Source organism: Oryx dammah, unplaced genomic scaffold, assembly GCF_014754425.2.
Source record: "Oryx dammah isolate SB20612 unplaced genomic scaffold, SCBI_Odam_1.1 HiC_scaffold_27, whole genome shotgun sequence".
NCBI lineage: Eukaryota > Metazoa > Chordata > Mammalia > Artiodactyla > Bovidae > Oryx > Oryx dammah.
Genome location: NW_024070211.1, coordinates 68,099,808 through 68,106,527, shown reverse-complemented (window position 1 = coordinate 68,106,527; position 6,720 = coordinate 68,099,808).

The window sequence follows — 6,720 nt, the reverse complement described above, 5'->3', positions numbered from 1 at the left end:
ACTAATAAAAGTAATTATAAGATAATACTATAAGCAATTACACACCAGAAAATTATGTAACCTAGGTGAAATGAAAATATTTCTAGACAAATTACTTAATATTTAAAAATCTCTACAGATCTATAAGAAGTAAATATATTGAATAGGTAACCAAAACCATCTTGACAAAAAAAAAAAAATCAATATAGGTAATTTCACTGATGAATTTGCCTAATATTCCACATATGTAAAAAGAAATACCAATCCTTCTCAAAGTCTTCAAATCTTCTCAGTCTTAAAAAAAAAAAAAAGCACTCTTAATTCATCCTATTAGCCTAGCATGACCTTGATAACAAAGTCAAATAAAGGTATTACCTAAAAAAGAAAATTACGAAGGAATAAAGGGCTTCCCTGATAGCTCAGTTGGTAAAGAATCTGCCTGCAATTCAGGAGACTCCAGTTTGATTCCTGGGTTGGGAAGATTCCCTGGAGAAAGGATAGGCTACCCACTCCTGTATTCTTGGGCTTCCCTTGTGGCTCAGATGGTAAAGAATCCATCTGCAGTATGATTCCTGGATTGGAAAGATCCCATGGAGAAGAGAAAGTCTACCCACTCCAAAGAGAATTCCATGGACTGTTTAGTCCATGGGGTCACAAAGAGTTGGAGAGGACTGAGTGACTTTCCCATTCTTTATCAACATAGATGCAAAAATCCTCAAAAAACAAAACAAAATAAGCAAACAAAAAAAAAAAAAACAAACCAGGACACTGAATCCAAGACCTAATGAGATTTATCCCAGGAATGAAAGGGTCATTTAACACAAAAAAAGAAACATAATACAGTACATTAACATCACAACAATAACAAAAATACCATGATCATCTCATTTGAAGTAGAATAGGCATTTACCAAAATCCAACATCCTTCTATAATCAAAATCTTCAGAAAACTGGGAATAGAAGGAAACTTCCTCAACATGTTTCCTTTGTCTTTTTATTCCTGGAAATTGAAGCTTTCTCTTCCTCGAGTTCAGCTATGTGTTTAATTATTTATTGCTTTTCAGTTAAACTTCAAAAGACATGGTGATTTTTGTTGAGTATAGTACCAACCATTGAATAAATTAATAAACAGGGGAGAAGGGACAAATCTCCCATGAAGAAGTTTCCAAATTAATTAAGTAAACTCTCCTCACTAACAAGGGAGAAGCATAAATCTCCACATCTTCTCTGTGAGCTGTGCTTAATGACTGTCTCCCAAAGAGTACAGTATAGAAAGGAAGACAAAAATAATTTTACAGATACTATTTAAGTCCGATGATCAAGGTCAATGAAAATAGTCATAAATCATGTTTATTATAACATCCTTGATATGTTGCAAATGTGAATGACACTTTATCTCTGTTTTCTTCCTCACCAAACCCAAAACAAACACGATTTGTCTAAGGAAAAACATCAGACAAATTCTAATAAAAGGACATCTTTTAATATCCCTGACTAGTTCACTATACCATTCAAATCCTGTAAAGGCAATGAAAAAAAAATGTTTTTTTGAGAAACTGTCACACTCAGAGGGGCCCAAGGAAAGATAATGACTAAGTATATTGTCATCACAGTGTTGATGAAAAATTAATCAGTCTGTCTAAGAAAGGAGTGTAAAATTTTATTCAAGCCAAATTGAACCTAGATTAATCTTTCAGAAAGCTTTGAGAACTGTTCCACCTGCTAGAGGTCAAAACACGGTTATATGAGGTTTTTGGAACTGACATATTATTAATTGACATTAATAATAATGACATTAATTAAACATCATTCAGTTCAGTTCAGTTGCTCAGTCGTGTCCGACTCTTTGCAACTCCATGAACCACAGCACACCAGGCCTCCCTGTCCATCACCAACTCCTGAAGTTCACCCAAACCCATGTCCATTGAGTCGGTGATGCCATCCAACCATCTTATCCTCTGTCGTCCCCTTCTCTTCCTGCCCTCAATCTTACCCAGCATTGGGGTCTTTTCAAATGAGTCAGCTCTTCACATGAGGTGGCCAAAGTATTGGAGTTTCAACTTTGACATCAGTCCTTCCAATGAACACACAAGATTGATCTGTAGGATGGACTGGTTGGATCTCCTTGCAGTCCAAGGGAATCTCAAGAGTCTTCTCCAACACCACAGTTCAAAAGCATCGGTTCTTCTTCACTCAGGTTTCTTTATAGTCCAACTCTCACATTCATACATGACTACTGGAAAAACCAAGGCCTTGACTAGATGGACCTTTGTTGACAAAGTAATGTCTCTGCTTTTTAATATGCTGTCTATGTTGGTCATAACTTTCCTTCCAAGGAGTAAGCGTCTTTTAATTTCATGGCTGCAATCACCATCTGCAGTGATTTTGAAGCCCCCAAAAATAAAGTCTGACACTGTTTCCACTGTTTCCCCATCTATTTCCCATGAAGTGATGGGACTGGACACCACGATCTTCGTTTTCTGAATGTTGAGCTTTAAGCCAACTTTTTCACTCTCCTCTTTCACTTTCATCAAGAGCCTTTGTAGTTCTTCACTTTCTGCCATAAGGGAGGTGTCATCAGCATATCTGAGGTTATTGATATTTTTCTTGGCAATCTTGATTCCAGCTTGTGCTTCCTCCAGCCCAGCATTTCTCGTGATGTACTCTGCATATAAGTTAAATGAGCAGGGTGACAATATACAACCTCGATGTACTCCTTTTCCTATTTGGAACCCGTCTGTGGTTCCATGTCCAATTCTAACTGTTGCTTCCTGACCTGCATACAGGTTTCTCAAGAGGCAAGTCATTAACTAAATTAAATAATGAAATTAATTAAATGACATATTATTCATACATGTAAGTAGAAAGCAATGGGTTATCATGACCTCTTACATGATCATGAAGAAACGTTATCTTTCAAAGAATTATCTTGGTGATGGCAGGAGAATGTTGTTCTTTATGGTTGAGTAGGTATTTCTGTGAATGGGAGAGGTTTGGTTGATGTATAATGTAGATACACAATGCAAATACTGGGGACACAGGGGCCCAAAAATCAGAGAAAAATTTTTATGCTTAAATTTTTCTTGTCTTGCCATAAAATATGAGTTTAATTTCACACTGGAGTAAAATAGACATTAGGTAAAAACTTAAAACATGAATAAACTATAGACCTTAATGATAATGTATCTGTGTACTTAGCCCTGTCCAACTCTGGGATCCTATGGACTGTATGTAGTCCATTAGGTTCATGGATTTTCCAGACTGGAATGTGTTGCCATTTCCTCCTCCAAGCTGTCTTCCAGGTCCAGGGATCAAATCCATGTCTCCTGCATTGGCAGTGGGATTCTTTAACACTAAGCCACCTGGGAAGCAACATAATGTATCTGTATCAGTCGATTAATAGTTACAAATGTGCCCTACTAATATACAATATTAATTATAGGGGGAACTATATGTGAGGGATATATTGGAACTCTGCACTATCTGATCAATTTTTCTATAAATCCAAAGCTTAAAAGAAGTCTATAAATAGAACACACACACAAAAATTGAGCCATTCTTTTTCAGAGTTCAAGGCCAAAAAGCAGTTGTGCTGCACTGTGCTTAGTTGCTCAGTCGTGTCCAATTTATTTTGACTCCACGGGCTGTAGTCCACCAGGCTCCTCTGTCCATGGTGATTCTCCAGGCAAGAATATCAGAGAGGGTTGCTATGCCCTCCTCTAGGGGATCTTCCCAGCCCAGGGATTTAACCCAGGTCTACCACATTACAAGCAGATTCTTTACCATCTGAGCTGTCAGGGAAGCCCAAGAAAACTGGAGTGGGTAGCCTATCCCTTCTCCAGGGGATCTTCCCAATCTAGGTATCAAACCAGGGTCTCTGGCATCGCAGGCAGATTCTTTACCTGCTGAGCTATCAGGGAAGCCCTAAAGAGCAGTTGCTTCAGGTAAATATGAGAGTTATCTAACTCTAGTATTGGAGATACTTCTCCTTAGTCATTGATCATTCTTGGAAAATTGGATGATACCTTACATCAGTTCTTTCCCAACAAAGAACTAAAAATAAAAACAAAAGAAAGAACCCAAAGGAGAGAAATACAAGAGTTAAGTAACGCCATTTTCTTATATTTGCTCCTTTCCCCCCTCTATTCTCAATGTAGTGATTTTGAACACACTATCTCCTTCACCATCACCAGCTGCGTGTGATATTCCTTCTGTGGATCATAACTTTCCAAAAGGGGGATATTTGATGTGGATAGTTGAGAGAGTTTAGTGTCTCAAGAAAGCAGAAAAAGATTTTTGCTGGTCCTTGAATTCAAATAACGTCCTCAATATGTTCTGTGATATTGTGCGTCCCCTTGTAATTTTCTTTAAATATGCTGATTATTTTCTAAAAGGACAGACAATGCACTCTGAAGCATTAATTTAACCTAAATTACAGCTTTCTAAGCTGGCTTAGGTCTGTATATTCTCTTAGTCTATGAAGATTTCCCTTATGTTTCTTTAGACTTTTGTCATGTTTATATTGATGCAAGTTAAGCAAAAACAACATCTGGATGCTAAAAGATTTTTTATAAACAAAAGATGCTATTATTTTTTATTTCTTTCTGATATTACTTAAGCCTAATATTTTGTTTGCCATTTTCGCTTCAGGATCATATTGGTTTGAGACTCTAAAGATGGCACTCAGGTCTCAAACTCTTGAATTTAGGTAATTGCTTAGAACCACAATTTTATAAACAGTTTTACATGAGTTATTATTTGCCTTGATTTTGATTTGATATGTAGCTCTCATTTTTCTTCCCTCAGAAATTTAATTAACCAGTATTTATTGAGCCACCCACTCAAGCCCAGACATTATTCTAAAAACTACTAGATCACCAGCAAGATGGACAAATTAACAGTTTTTAATATTTTACATTCTAGTGAGGTAGCAGACAATAACCAAAGATGAAAATATACAATAAAATGTCATAAATTACTATTAAGAAAGAAAAATCAGTTTTAGAAGATCAGCTCATAGCAACAGGGCATGTAGTTTATATATAGAGTCTCTGAGGAGAAAACAATTGATCAACAACTTGCATGAGACGAAAGTGAGCTATACAAATACCTTAATGTATTCCAGGCAGAAAGAAACTCGGGAAGACTCTATTAAGATCTTCTCTGATTCTTTTTTAAACAAAAAGTATTTTGGGGCAAATGAAGTTGGAGACTAGGTACCAATTGTCTAGATTACAGAAGGACATGAACCATGACTGCATGCTCTCCAGTATTTAGATATCTTGCTCAACAATTGATCGGCTTCCGTTGTGGCTCAGCTGGTAAAGAATCCACCTGCAATGTGGGAAACTTGGATTTGATCCCTGGGTTGGGAAGATCCCCTGGAGAAGGGAAAGGTTACCCACTCCATGGGAATTCCCTGGCCTGGAGAATTCCATGGACAATATAGTGGATGGGTTGGCAAAGAGTCGGACACGATGGAGCAACTTTCACTTTTAGATTATCTCTTTGAGTCCCATGTTTATTACCTGTGAAATTAACTAAATTTATGTATTCATTGTTGTAAGTCAAGGATAACAGTGAGGTGAGGTCTGGGTGTTGATTATATTTTATCTTTGATTTTGATAATGGCTGCACTTTGTGTATACTTATAAATTATGCACATTACTGCATGTATGTTAAAGTTCTACAAAAAGTTTAAAAATACACAGCTGTTTAGCAATGCTCTGGTAAAAGATAGCCAAGTTAATAAGTGTATTTATAAAGTATTAAGCAAAATACCTGGCACATATTTGCAATATCTCTTATCTTTTTTTCCCCCAGCTCAGTAGTCCTAGAGATTTCAAACTCCTTCTTCTCTTTGACTCAAAAGAGCTGAGTATAAAATAAATGAAACAATTGCAGAAAAACAAAAATGATAATTGTTCAATGATAAGGAAAAAAAAAATGAGATTTTACTTCTCACCAAAATATTTTGACCCACCTCTCCCTTTCCTACAAGATATTTCTTTTCCGTGAAGAGTTCAATTTGTTTTCTCAGTAACATTTATTTAGCTCTGCCACCTTCCTTTAATTATCTTTCCTATACATCCTTGGGCAGTTATAAAAAAAAAAGAAAGAAAGAAAGACAAAAGTAGGAATGAGAACATATGCAGAATACTTCAAAGCAATGAAGGTTGGAGAAAGAGTAGACATATTTAGAAGTTATTAATGTCCCTTTTGAATTTTTCTGTCACTTTCTATATTCAATTTCTCAATATTTCTGAACATCTAGTTTAATATTTTTCTAGCTATTGTAGTGATGACCTGCATTTGTTTCTGTTATTACACTTCCATTGTGTCAATGGATTTAGAAAGGAAGAAATAAATCTGTGATTATACAACATATCAAAGTGGAAGCACTATTTTCTAACATATTTTTAATATATATTCAGAAAAAGTTTTTTCTATAGTATGTTTTTGCTTTATTTTTTATCTTTGGGATCAAAGTTTTATTAATTTGAAATATAGAGGTTTTTAATCACTGAAATCATTCATCAATGCAAGTATTATCTACTCTCACAACATGAAAGTGTTTTTCTTAAGACAACATCTGGTTCTCATCATTCCATAAGTTTCCACCTTTACTTAACAAATATAGATTTATTTTTCTCACTCACTTCTTTTGGAATAAATATCAGTATAGCTTAGTAGAGGCCATCTAGGACAAATTATCTTGTATATTTTTTATTTTACTTTTTA